A 14120-nucleotide genomic window follows, 5' to 3' on the forward strand; every position below is an offset into this window, starting at 1 on the left:
GTGAACACATGAAATGTTTTTCCAAACATTTCCAAAAATGATTCTACTGAGAAATAGAGCTCAACAGTGACCGCCCACATTTTGAACGGCTCTGGTTCCGGAAGTGATTTTCCCCATTCAATATCTCCATTGACGTTTCAGAAAATGCATATAAAAAGAGTTTTAAGCCTGGGACCAAGCCAACCTGCTACGAGATGAACTGTGACCATAAAACATTTGATTCGGCGCAACAACAAAAAAACATTTTGAAAATGTAAAAAGGCAAAAGGTACAAGACTGTACAGAAAAGGTCATAGACTTCAGTGGCGGGCTGGGTAAACATTTCCATGTTAACAGCAAGCTCCACCAATCAGAGATGTCGCTGTTACGCTTAGTAATGTGTGTAGTGTAGTACTTCTTTGTGACATCACTTATCAAACGTGTTTTCTTAAAATGAGGTTGATATCACACAGACTTCTAGCTCCTGCAGGAAGTTTAGTGTTTAGAACAGGGGTCTTCAACGTTTTTTAAGCCAAGGACCCCTTAACTGAAAGAGAGACGGAGCAGGGACTCCCCTACTACATATTTTAGAAAATTGAGTTGGGCCTACAATAACATGTGGGGCGGCCTAAAGGCTTTATACATACCTTTCAGTGTGTAGAATACTAAGCTATTAAAATAGCCCAATAATTATTGGCATGATTTTATAAATCATGTTTAATGTTACACATACATGTGGCTGAGTGAATCCTTAGGATGAACTGTCTATGTGGATGGCTACCTTAGTGACTACCTTACCTGTAGGCCAGTAAGTCTGTCACCAGTGGTGATTTATATTTGCTAATATGTTGGATTCATGTTAAGGCCCCCTGCATTGACTCTGAGGACCCCCTAAATGCCCCGGACCCCATGTCGAAGATCCCTGGTTTAGAAATTATAGATAATTATCAAAATCCTAATGGAGATAATGAATAGGATTTTTTTTACTTCCGGAACCACACTGTTGAGCTCTATGATGTATGTATGTACTACTGTAATTATACTAGCTGTTGGGTATTATCTATGTCATGTCACTGATGTTAAAATCAAACTGGTGGAAAAGAAGTCTTGCAGAAAGTGTTGAATAAACTACTCGCAGATTTAAACGAGTTAACTTAGAGGAGCAGTTAACCATAGTCTTCATAAATCCACCGGAGTTTAGAATGCCAACCCAAAGAAAGACCAAGGTAATGGACATCCGGCCTAAATGAGGGACACCTGGCGGAATTTCCGGCAGCAACGGAGCAATCCCAGAAGTGGAAGGTTGTGTATATAGACTAAATAGGAATAAACAACCTATATCACCCTAAGCATCCTGGTTGTCTAAAAATGTTGTCATGGCAAACGTACAACAGCAATAAGAGTGATGATTGAGTACACAGAGGGTGGCTAATGCAAAGCAAATGCCGCAATGTGCGCATTCCAAATAATGAATACAGATCAACAAGTAGTAAAAGCAATCAGAAAAAGCCTCCAAAGGCCACAGCTTCTGCCAACATCTCAGCAGAACAAGATGACAAAGCTCTTTAGAAAAACAGGCCCGAGTGATTATGAGCTTTTATGCCTTCATCATTGTCAGGGAGAGACAGACATAAATAAACATGTCATCAGTCATAGCAAGCATTACATTATGCTAATACATTTCCAACTTTGATTAGCAAATTAAAGCTAAAAAATATATTAAAATCTTATGCCACATCAATCAGAAAACATAAATTTACTTAAGTACACTATGTGCCTGGTTATGATTAATGTTTCCTAAAATTCATTCCTCCTTAACCCAGTTTGGTTACTGATATAGTAGCACAACTCCTGCAACATAGATGATGAAGTTTGGCAAAAGCTGGTGGCAGGGTAAAACAAATAATACATTTTTTTCAAAAGCAAAGGCAGAAATTCATAAAGTAAGCTTGGTCTGTGATAGGACCGTATGCTAATCTGTGATTTGGTCACAATCCCAAATACAACAGGAAAAAAAAAAAAAATTGTATTTATTCATTTATTATTTGTACCTGGTATCCTGCAAAGGTGCTTCCATTATCTCACAGATTCTACCATCTGCTTATAATGATAAGGGATGTTGCCTAGGGCACACAAAAAAAGAAATCCAATATTCCCACAGACTCTGCTGGTTTTTCAGTTCTGATACAGACATGGCGTTGGGAACTGCTGATGGCAACTTGCACCGAGGGCTTCAGTCTCCAATGTCAAGGAAAAGACACCTGTGACCTGCTTTCTAGATCAAAGTGGTGATGTAAACTAGCCTGGCACACATTACAGATCCCATACGCCATACCAGGTGAGAAGACACAGGTCCCTATCTAGCACCCGGAACAGTGCAAAGCCCGACGCAAGTGTTTTTGCTAGTTTAGGACCGACGCAGTTGTCAATTTCCCATCCAGCGCCCACGTTGTTTAAAATAGCAAAAGCACCTGCGCCCATCTGTGCGCCCATAGGCGTGCTGGTCTTACAGGGAGGTGTGTTCAGGTGCATTCTTGGTGTATTGATATCTTGAGGCAGCGGAAAGTGATCGCACCATTGACCAAAAAAAACCTGGTTTAAAGTCAATAACGCAGCATTTCATTGTTATTTTAACAGCGCATTACTAAAATGCCCTTAGGCTTGGGCACAGCGTGCGCACACTATGCTTGTTACACACACAGGGACGCGCAGCAGCACACAAACATGCAAAAGATTAGAAATAAAAATATTACAATGTGAAATAGTATTATATGATCTGCTTGCGCGCTTTCACTTCACGCACAAGCATATCAGTTTCTTCTCCTGAAAATCTCTTCCTGCTTAGCAAGACCCTTTTTCCGCCGTTAAACTAGCAAAAGTGGATTTGGACACGCCCTAAACGCACCTGCGACAGGCGCTTCACGCCGTGCACTTAGATCATTAAAATAGAGCCCACTGTCTTGCATTGTAGTATATGAACATTCTATAACTTTCTATAAACTTTGATTTAAGATTTGGTATAAGGAGATGCATGAACTTTACCCCACTTTTATTGAAAACATCTGGAAACTGTTAACATAACAGAAGAGTCGTTTTTTGGAGTTATGCCAGATAAAAGCCATCGATTGGTCAGTTCCCTACTCCAATCATATACTTACATATATCACACCTTATGTTAATACAATGCACGAGTATATACTGTGTTCACACAAAGAAAAGGCAGAGCGACAATATTTGAAGATTGGGTTGGTGGCCTCTCCGCATTCCTGCAGGAGTTTGTAAAATTGATGTTGAATCTTTGATTGTAATAAATCTTTTCATAATCGAGATCAGTGTCAGCGGATTCCTCTTCATACAGCATTACTATTAAAGACCCAACAGCATTCAGGCTGAAAACCAGTTGCTCAAAAGCTGGTTAGCTTGAAGCTAACTTGTATTTTATATACAATATTCAGTGTTGGGCAAGTTACTTATAAAAAGTAATTAGTTACTTCTTCCAAAAAGTAACAAAATTAGTTACTCAGTTGCAAATTATAAAATTAACTAGTTACTTCAGAAAGGAAGGGTTACTTTCAAGTAAATTTTTAAATGCTCAAATGTGACCCCACCTCCACCACTCTTTAACGGAACTTAAAATACATGTGCATGTTCAATATGATAAATCTGAATATTATTGTCACGGACTCAGACTCAGGACACCGAATACCATCCGAATATCTTTAATGGAGGTTTTGGACAGGGTACAAAAAGTAACAATGGCAGAAAAACTCTGGAAACTTCCACCCAAAAATACAGGGAAAAAACTCAGGGGAACTTCAACTCAAAATTACAGAAAAACTCAGGAAACTTCTAGTCAAAAACACAGGCTCTAACTCCGGAAACTTAAATAAAAAAAAAAAAACACAGAAAACTCTGGAGACTTCAAGTCAAAATAGTTCTAATAAACTTAAAAGCACACAGGCCAGGAGATAAACTTAACTTCTCAGGAAAAAAACACAAGAAGATCTGGCACCGCAGCCAAACTGGGAGCACCCAAATGACATGTGGAGTCCTATAGTGATGAGACCAGACAACAACTGAGCCATGGAGAGGGTTCTTGTAGATGAGATAATGAGTTCAAACAGGCAACAGGTGAGGAGTGCTAATAGGCTGGGGATAGTGAACGATGATACTGATTGAGAGGAGACTGTGTAGTGGGCGTGGCTGAGGGAGAGCCCAGTGCCGGTGTGACAATTATAATGAAATGGACACTTAATACAATACATTATTAACAGAAACAATGTACACAAATCTAAACTATTTTAATGTTGCTGTGGGACAAAGTGAGACTAGCCTCCAATCAAATGCCATGTATGTAGATATTATGTTTATATAGTGGATCGATACAAATAACACAATATATGTTTTGGAACTTTTGATATTTATTGCCCCTCAACAGGCCACAACTGGGCAAAATGAAATTTAAATTTCAATTAAATTATGCTTGTTAAGCACTATGCCAAAAATAAATAACAAATGTATACACTCTTTGTAGTGCAAACGGATCGGTTCTTTCTGGAGGCATTTTGCCAGCTCATTACAAAATAGTAGTTCATCTGGGCCTGCAGCCAGTGGGACATAATGTATGAGAACATTTGCACACATTTGAGAAAACACATGTTACAGATAGTTATTTAAAGTTTGAGTAAGTTTGAATTACTTGACACCGACGTGGATAGGCACTTTTGCCCAGGGCATTATGTGCATTTCACGATTAATCTGCAATCCTTTAAGTTTTTGGAGGGAAAAGTAATGGCTATACTTCCATTTAGAGAAGGCTACTTTTGGATTATTTGGGCTCGCCGTATTTGTCTCTCGTTGACTGTGTCGCTTGTGTTGTTCGTTGTGTGTTCGACTATGCGTGCTTCCATTTAGAGAAGGCTACTTTTGGATTATTTGGGCTCGCCATACCTGTCTCTCGTTGACTGACTCGCTTGTGTTGTTCGTTGTGTGTCTGACTATGCGTTCTTTCTAACACTACCTCTAATTTTACTCAACCTCAGCCAATCGTCAGCATTTCTGCGCTTGTCTCGTCCACTGTCCACTAACCAAGGAAGAACAGTAAAACAAGTCTTTGTTCCTCTCAGCTCAGAGATCTAGTTGGTCTGATGAAAAAAACAGCTTCAATTATAGTAACGCACCGCATTTTTTGGCAGTAATGGTAACGGCGTTATTAGGATGGGAAGAGTAATCAATTAGATTACTCGTTACTGAAAAAAGTAACGCCGTTAGTAACGCTGTTATTTATAACGCCGATATTCCCATCACTGACAATATTGACCTTTGGACAAGTTCTGGTTTTGTACCAACTGTCTCGGCCTTTCAACAATGTCAACCTCTTCCAACATTCCACAACTGTCAGCTGTCCGGCTTGGTGGTACAAAGTTGCGTCTCAGAAGCTGGTAAAGCCGTTCAATAACAATGTAGGATTTCACTTTTAACTGACACTTTTTAACAAAACACACACAGTTCATGCTAACATTGGTTATCTTTACCACGACAGTGATGCTTTTCTAAGATTAACTGAGTAATTTTTGTTGCAGTGGTGGAACATAACTAAGTACATTTACTCAAGTACTGTACAAATTTGAGGTACTTGTACTTTACTTGAGTCTTTTCTTTTCATGCCACTTTCTACTTCTACTCCGCTACATTTCAGAAAGAAATATTGTACTTTTTACTCCACACATTCATCTGACAGCTTTAGTTACTAGTTACTTTACACATTAAGATTTTGCACACAAAATGCATGTAGTTTATAAAATCTGATGTTTTATTATAAATGAAACTAGCCAACAATATAAGGGCCTACAAGTCCAGCTGAAATGATTAGACCATTAAACACACAACTGTTTGGATCCTTTACACTTTCTAAAATGGGAGGAGAATTCAGCATTGAGTACTTTTATTTTTAATACTTTAAGTACATTTTCCTGATGATACTTTATATATGATACAGACTGTTACGTAAGTAACATTTTCAATGCAGGACTTTCACTTGACTTGTTAACCATGAGCTGGCACATTAGAAAATATGAATATGAGTTAATTCTATAAAGGCATATGGGTTGTTTTGGAAGATAAAGACAAGATAGCTCTTTTGTCAATTATGTATGAGGACTTGTTTCACCAAGAGTGAGCGTCAGTGCACTGTGCAACAACTTTCTCTCTCTCTATTTAATACTGTATATAGCCTATTTATCTTAGCAAACCAGATCATTTAAAATAAAATGAGGTTGTCTTATCACTTGGTTTATTATTTGGATGTTTTATGCAGAAATGCATCGATCAGACGTCTAAAATAGATCCAGTCCATAGGCCTACTTTCTCAAATGGAGGATTAAATACCACTGACACACTCATAGAACAAAGCAGCTCTGCTGATGTGGGCTCGCTGACTGACCTGCAGGTTTGGGTATTGAAAACCTGCTGCTGGAGAAAACCAATCCTCCCGAGGCAACTAATTGGTTGCGATTTGTCATGGCAACCGGCCATGAGACTTAAGGCGAATTAGTCCCGACTGGCTGTGTTGTGAGGATCAGTTGGTTATTTGCACTTTTGCATGGATCCGTTTTTTAAAGATAGCAGCACTGTAATGTAATCAATGGCTGCCTCTGCATATGCATTTGTATCCAATTAGGAGATTTATTTTTGTTAGCAGTAATGCCGGACTTTCAAAGACTAGTGTTTGGGGGTCAAAGCCCAGGAGTCCGCAGCTACATATTCCCTGAGACTTGAAGCGGTGTAAGATGTAGAACTTTGGACTCAATTAAGTATTCTCTGATGACCTCTGGTGCCCAGAGATAATTGAGTGGTTAAGTCAGCGGCCGCTGCAACTACCTGTGTGTCCCTCCTGGCATTTTATCAGATCCCACTGCTGTTTTTTTCTCCACTGCCTCCACATCTCTGTCTGTCTATTCTAAAAACTGCTGCTCTTTTCTTAAAAACTAATCAAATTTAAATTTAAATTGGCACAGTTCACTTTTTTGGGGGGTGCAAGGAGGGGCTGAAGTGTGAAACACTGACAGCCAGAGGTGACTACATTCATTTTGCAAACATCAAAAGTGAGAGATCTTGTGAAGTGCACACAGCATTCTGCGGTCCATTATAACAAAGAATAACAGAAGTACAAGTGAGGCAAGACATCTTAGACTGATAGGTTCAGTTCTTTTTACTGTATCTCAGCCGTTAAAGTCGACCATTTACTTTAGACCCTTTAGTTTTGACTCATCTCGCTCTCTCGTTATTATGTATATATAATATTTCTCCCCAATGTCCAGTTTCATTTGGACGTTAAGGTAAATTCTTTGGCATCTCAATTCAGGGGACAGGACACTTTTACATGAATTGGACCGATAACACAGATGTGTTTAGACTTGAAAATCCTGCCTAGTGCAGTTTTAAAGGTCCCATATTGTAAAAAGTAAGATTTCCATGTCTTTTTTTGATGATAAAGTTATAATCAAAAATAAATAATTAATATCAATCCACAGGCAAATGCACACAGCCTGTATTCAGGAACTGTGACTTTAAACGAGCTGGCAGGACTTCCGTACGGTTGCGATGTCACAACTATACTGTATGTAGGTAGAAAGTGCCGCTACAGTGACGGTATAGTCATTCACCGGCTGCATTGACGATGCAGAGACTCCGAGAGCGTAGACGCATAAGACCAGGATACACTAACCAATCAGAGCAGAATGGGCTTTCACGGGAGTGGGGACTTAAAGAGACAGAGGGTGAATCCAGGTTTATTCACGCAGACAGTATGATAAAAATAATGTATCTTTCGAACATTAAAGGCCCTTAACACCCACACGGGTGTTTTCAGCTAATCTGGCTGTTTGGGCCTCTTCCCAGGACTGTGTGGGTGTGTATAAACTGAGTGATTGACATCTTCCTGAGTCTCCTGTTAGCTCTGTTGCACCTGTTAGGGCAGGACAAATGACACCTTTATCATTCTTATTGGTAGAAAAGATTTGTGACCCAATAAATTCCCATCTAAGCTCCGGCCCACCTTCAACCTGAGCAGAGGTCTAATCAGCCGGAATAACTGAAATCAACTGTGTGGCAGTGCAGAGGTTTTAAAGCATGTAAACATGTTCTAGTAGAAACCAAAAATACAAGTATGAACCTAAAAATGAGCATGACATGGGACCTTTAAATTATATACTACCCTGTAGCATTATTTGTTTTGAGTTAAGGACAGTCTCGCTGCTGTAACGAGTACAGCCAGTACAGCCTGGGCCTGGCGGCTCGGCTGATGAGGATCGTTTATGACAAAGGGTCATTGGTTCTGCATGACGACAGGCGGGCCTGTATGTGCTGATGGGCTGCCTCCTCTGGCACTGTTAGTCTAAATGTAGACTGGCACTGACACTAATGTACACTGATAAAGCTGTGAGAGTCAATAGTCGGGGGAAGAGAGTGTGGGGGTGGGAGACAGTGGTTTCTTAATTTTATTTGTTCCATTTGTCAGGCGCTGGAACTCACATTGTGAATGCGGACGGAGAGCTCTCCTTGCAGTCAGTGGGTTCAGTGATTCTTTACAGGTGAAGGTTCATTTCATGGCAAGCTTAATATCTGGGGGCCAGGGACATTTTAATTTCATTTGACATAATGATGCTGAGTGAGATTTGACTAACCCTGTGATGCATTTTCTCTCCCAGTGAGAGCAGCGGATTCATGCATGCTGATCGCCAAGGACACTGACTAAGAAATGGGACAGTTTGTCTTCATAGAAACATGCCAATACAGACCTAATTGGTCCTTCTGTTGAAGACATAAATGAGATGTTTGTAAAATTGTGTTCTGGTGATGAGGAGCATGTCGATATGTTATTCCTCAACATCATCTTTCCAATCTGCATCTCACTGGAACCCATACTGTATGTCTGTGTTTGACTAATAATACAACCAATAGGTAATCAGTAGATGTAACTCCATTTTTACCCCAATTATAGCAGTAGTAAAAGTAAAAGTTAATTAAATGAATACATGTAAATGTAAAACAAATGATCAAAAAATGGTAAAAGGTAATAGAAAAAGGAACCGTCTGTGTCATTATTACAGGGTGTGTAAATATATATATATATATAGCATTACCATAATTTAGAAGGTTGATTCATGTCCTTGAAATCTATCTTTTTCTTCCTGCAGCCACGCCCGGTTTCTGTTTAATTGAGGATCTCGGGGAGAATGTCAGTCACAATCTGTTTTATCATCCCACTCCTTCAGGAATTAATATTCAAAGACTTTTTAATTTTAGCTTGTAACATCGGTCAAGAAAGGAATGAAGGGTATGTACTGTACACTAACTCCCTCACTGCCCATCTTAAACCACACACACACACACACACACACACACACACAAACACACACAACTTCTTTGACGCTGGGTAAATGGTCACAGGGACAGAGTATTCCCAGCAGGACTTTGTAGATGAGGGTTGTCAGCACTTTTCTCACCAGAGGGTTTAGGCCTTTCGTTCTGCTCTGGGATGGCTGAGTTTAATTGGAGAACGCTAATGCGCAGCTGGATAGTAGTGCTGCTCATGCCATGACTGGCTCTGAAAATGGGAGGGCGTGAATGCAGGACTGGAGTGTGTGTGTGTGTGTGTGTGTGTGTGTGTGTGTGTGTGTGTGTGTGTGTGTGTGTGTGTGTGTGTGTCTTCTACAGCAGCTACTGCAGGAAGCCCTCAAGATTCCAACAAATTTATTCATGGGATCCGAGCAGTTTGTTTATGAGCCGTCTCATTTACAAAATAATAGGCAATAATAATTTCAGCAGATTGATCCTGGGTTAATCCAAATAATTGGCAATTCATTATAATTTCACATTTTTCTAGAAATAGAATTGGCTTGTTCTGTCTATCAGTTGGGTGTAAACTGCATGCCCAATCGATCCAAACATGTTTTATCAAACAAAGTAAAAAAAAAACTGAGCAAACAATGTCTGGAAATATTCCTCACAATGGAAAACAAATTGGAAAACGTGTGACTACTTCACTGCATGATTGTGTCACATTTAAATGCTGAGAGAGGCCTCAGAAATAATTTGAATGGTATAAATAACAGCGTGTCAGGATGAGTCGACATACACCATAAAAGCTTTATCTGGGAACAAATCATCTTTAGGTTGTTTTCATAAACAAGCTTCTTACAGTTTGTAGATGAGCACTCTGCTGAGTTTTAGATGTGTGTCTCATGACTGTTTTCACTATTATGGACCAAATATCAAAGAAATGAGGATGTGCTCAGTTCTGACAGATTCACAAAAGAGAAAAGCAGTTTATTGAGTTATGTTTATGTTACTACGCTTTTATTCTATAATTGCAAAAAGTTTTTGAAATACAAAGAATATGTACTGGCCATGGATGCTGTTTGGCTAGAATGTTCTAAAAGGTGATTTGTGAAGTATTTTCATAGGCCTACTGTTGTAGTTATCTTCAATAAATAATAATGTTTGGTTTACATACAACAATACATGTGTTTTTTGCTGACACGTAGAGCAGTGTGTTGTTCTGAAATCAGTCTTTTGTTTCAGGTTGGTCATTATGATGATGGTGTTGGCATAACCCAAAGAGAGTGAAAGAGACAGTGATGTATGGTAAAGGTTAACACCCACTGGATTATCATCCAAACACTGAAGATCCCTTTTTTTAACAGCCTTCAATCCAGTTTTTATTCCAAGTCTGGAGAGGTTTTAAAATCTGTGTGCACTGTTATTTTAAGCTCCCAGGGATGGCGCATCACAGTGGAGACCATAGAGGTAAAACACGCCACTCCAGTCCCAGCAGAAGTGTCTTTAGTTTCGGAGGAGGAGGGGGGGAGCAGGACAAGCCTGCTGCTAGGTCAGTTTAGACAGTCTGAACTTATGCATCATGTTGTCCTCTGAAAACACTTTGTAAGCAGCTATGGAGACTTCCTATAGAGCAACGGAGCATTAGAGACACGTTTTAGTTTGGGTCCTCCACAAGGCCAACACAGGGTCAGCAAGGACACGTGAAGCAGAAGTCTGTTAGAAAAGCTAAATATATATTTATTAAAATTTCATTTATTATCTTCTAAGCAGTCTATAGGCTCAGGTGTACACAGCTGTTTCACAAGCTGTATGGAAAGCACACAGAAAGGTACTGAAAAAGGTCTAAATTGATGGTAAATAGAGCTGAACAATCAATCGAAATTTTAGCACACTCAAAATATGGCCTACTGCAGTAGGTCGCAATATGTGTCAAAACAGAATTTGAAAGTAAATATTGCCATGCTGCAGACATAGGAATTAAAATATATAATAGGATTTTTGTTACAGGTCCTCGTAAAAATCACCCCATAATCATTTTCATTTTAATGTTTGTTTCGTGAAAATTGCAATATCAGTCAAAATAACTGCAATTAGATATTGTTTTCGAAACTGTTCAGCACTAATGACAAATACCTAATCAGCTCTAAAACCTGGCAACAACACTCGGCCAGGTGTCAGCGTAAGTGTTCACACAACACTTGTGATCTATTCATTCACAATAGTGTTTGTTTGATTGTGAACATTCAGTCAGCTGCAGCATTTCGGAGCAAAAACAGCTGTTGAGAGCAGTACGAGGGAGGTGAAAAGCACAGACCTCAGCCTGAGTTGTGAATGTGCCTTCTTTCTGAGTTCATTTCCCTGGTTTGGTCATGGCAGGAATATTCCTCCAAATGATGTGCCTTGCATTTCGGATGGCGCACCAAGTGAAACGTGTGTCAACTTTAGTCGCGCTAATTGTTGCCTGAGAGACAAAATCTGAGAAGACATGAATAAAAAACTGTCAAAATGCAGAAAATTGAGTTTCAGGACATCTTTGATCAGACGACCAATGAAAATACCACAAGTGAGGGGGGAAATATGTGCAGCTGAAGTAAGCAGCCTTTTTCCTGATCATTATCACAGAGCCGCAGTTTGATTTGGAGTAACATCAAGACACAGGACAAAAGAGCAGTACGGAATGGCTCACATTACATTTTCTAAGTCAAGGGTGATAATGTGTTTTGCATTAACAATGAAATGGCGAAACTCTGCATGTTTCAGACTCACAGTTGCACTCTCCTGCGAAATGAAGTGGCATGTCATCACCTTAGTGACAGGTAGGCCACAAACACACAATTGTGTTCCAGCAGTGGCTGAAAACCTGACAATAAAACTATATTTAAAAGTAATAGCTCGGCGTCTGGCTAGCTCACCTGGTAGAGCGCGCGCCCATATACAGAGGTTTACTCCTCGACACAGCAGCCGCTGCTTCGAATCCAACCTGTGGCCCTTTGCTGCATGTCATTCCTCCTCTCTCTCTCTCTCTCTCTCCCCGTTTCATGTCTTCAGCTGTCCTATGAATAAAGGCCTAAAATGCCCCAAAATTAGTCTTTAAAAAACAAACAAAATATATGTCTCACAACTCGGCTAGTATATAATAGGTGTGTGGTCAATCCAGCAAAACTACCACAAAAAAAAAGTTTCTGTGCATACAGTTGTGCTTCCATACAGCCTCACAGAGCTGCTACTTAATCTTGTTATATAACGAAACACTTTGGGGCACATTATCTTTTACATTATTCCTAAAAAACACATTTTATCTTTTAACATATCTACACTGCATTAACTTTTGAGACCACTTGTAACAAATGCAATTAGAAACCATTTTCCTGATGGGGTAGTTGATTAACCTGAGCTGATAAAATGCATCCTTCTGACTTTGCCGGGCTGAAAGCTGTGGGAATGACTGTATTACTGTAGTCTACCATTTAAATCCCAGCCCGTCCTCACCCAGAAGACCACCGTACAGGTCCATTGTGCAAGCAGCTCAACACAACTCATATTTATGTTTGTCTGTAAGGCGTCGAACACTTGCGGCCAAATCGCGAGAGCAAATGAGGAAGTGAGGTGACAAAGTGTAAGAGCACCGAATTCTGCGTAAAAAGTGGGCCGGCGTGATGGATGGATCTGGGGTTCATGTCCCATGTGAAACCAAAAGGCCAATTGTCACTTTTTAAAATGAAACAAGTTTTTAACGTTACGTCACATTACACCACAATATATCACTCCTCATTTTAGTAGTTGTATGTGACTCACTTAAAACTACAAACTAAGTATTTTTATTGCCTAAACTTAACCAGTTCCGTTTCACAGTGTTAACTACGTGTTTAAAAGTGCAACCGTTACCTGTCTTGTGATAAAAAAAAAATGGCCATCGCGTTCAGGTGTTACGGTCACAATTTCAAAATGGCCACTGTAGAACGCTAATGTCGTTTTGTGAGACATTGAAAGTCACCCTGTCACCTGACATTAAGGTATGAGGAGACTGTCCTCCCCCCAAAAATGCCCACATAGGTTGTTTGTTCAAGCAGCCATTACAACTTATGTTTACGTTTATAGTGGTGGCGCCCTCTAGTGGCCGTATAGTTATGACGGGAGCAAAGCAAGAAGTAACGCGACGAAGTATAGGAGCGCCAAATTCCCCCATAAGGTCGGTTGGGCTGGTGGATGGGTCAAACAAACACAGGACCTTCACCCAGGATACTGGGGTTTGTGTCCACCTTAAAAAAAAGTCAACAGCAAGTTTTTTTATTAACTTACGAAACAAAAGGAGCTACGAAACTTTCTGTGTTATGTACATAACCGGAAGTTAAGTAACGTCTGATTTAAACCCAAACCACATCCTTTTTCTAAACATAACTAAGTAGTTTTTGTGCCTAAACCTAACCAAACTGTGACTGTTTCACAACGTTAACAACACGTTTAAAACCGTGACCATTACGTTCTCTGGTTCAGATATGAGGACAGAAAACGCTCCTGTGTGTCGGATTAGAGGGTAGAAATAATAGTCCTATATCGTCGTATGTTTTCAAGGAATTGTTGGGTAGAAAGGTGCTGCTTAATCCTTACCATTAACCCTTTGAGAATGTTTGACACAAGAGTAAGAGCGTCATTTACAGTAACACATCTTTTATTATGGACAAACTCATGTGACCTCAAACTGTACACATTGAAAACAGAAAACAAAAGCAAAAAAACATATTTCAGAAGCCATGAACAATCTGTTTATCGGAAAAAAAGAAGGCTATATTAGAAAGAAC

The sequence above is a fragment of the Sander vitreus genome, chromosome 3, assembly GCF_031162955.1.
Source record: "Sander vitreus isolate 19-12246 chromosome 3, sanVit1, whole genome shotgun sequence".
NCBI classification, from domain to species: Eukaryota; Metazoa; Chordata; class Actinopteri; order Perciformes; family Percidae; genus Sander; species Sander vitreus.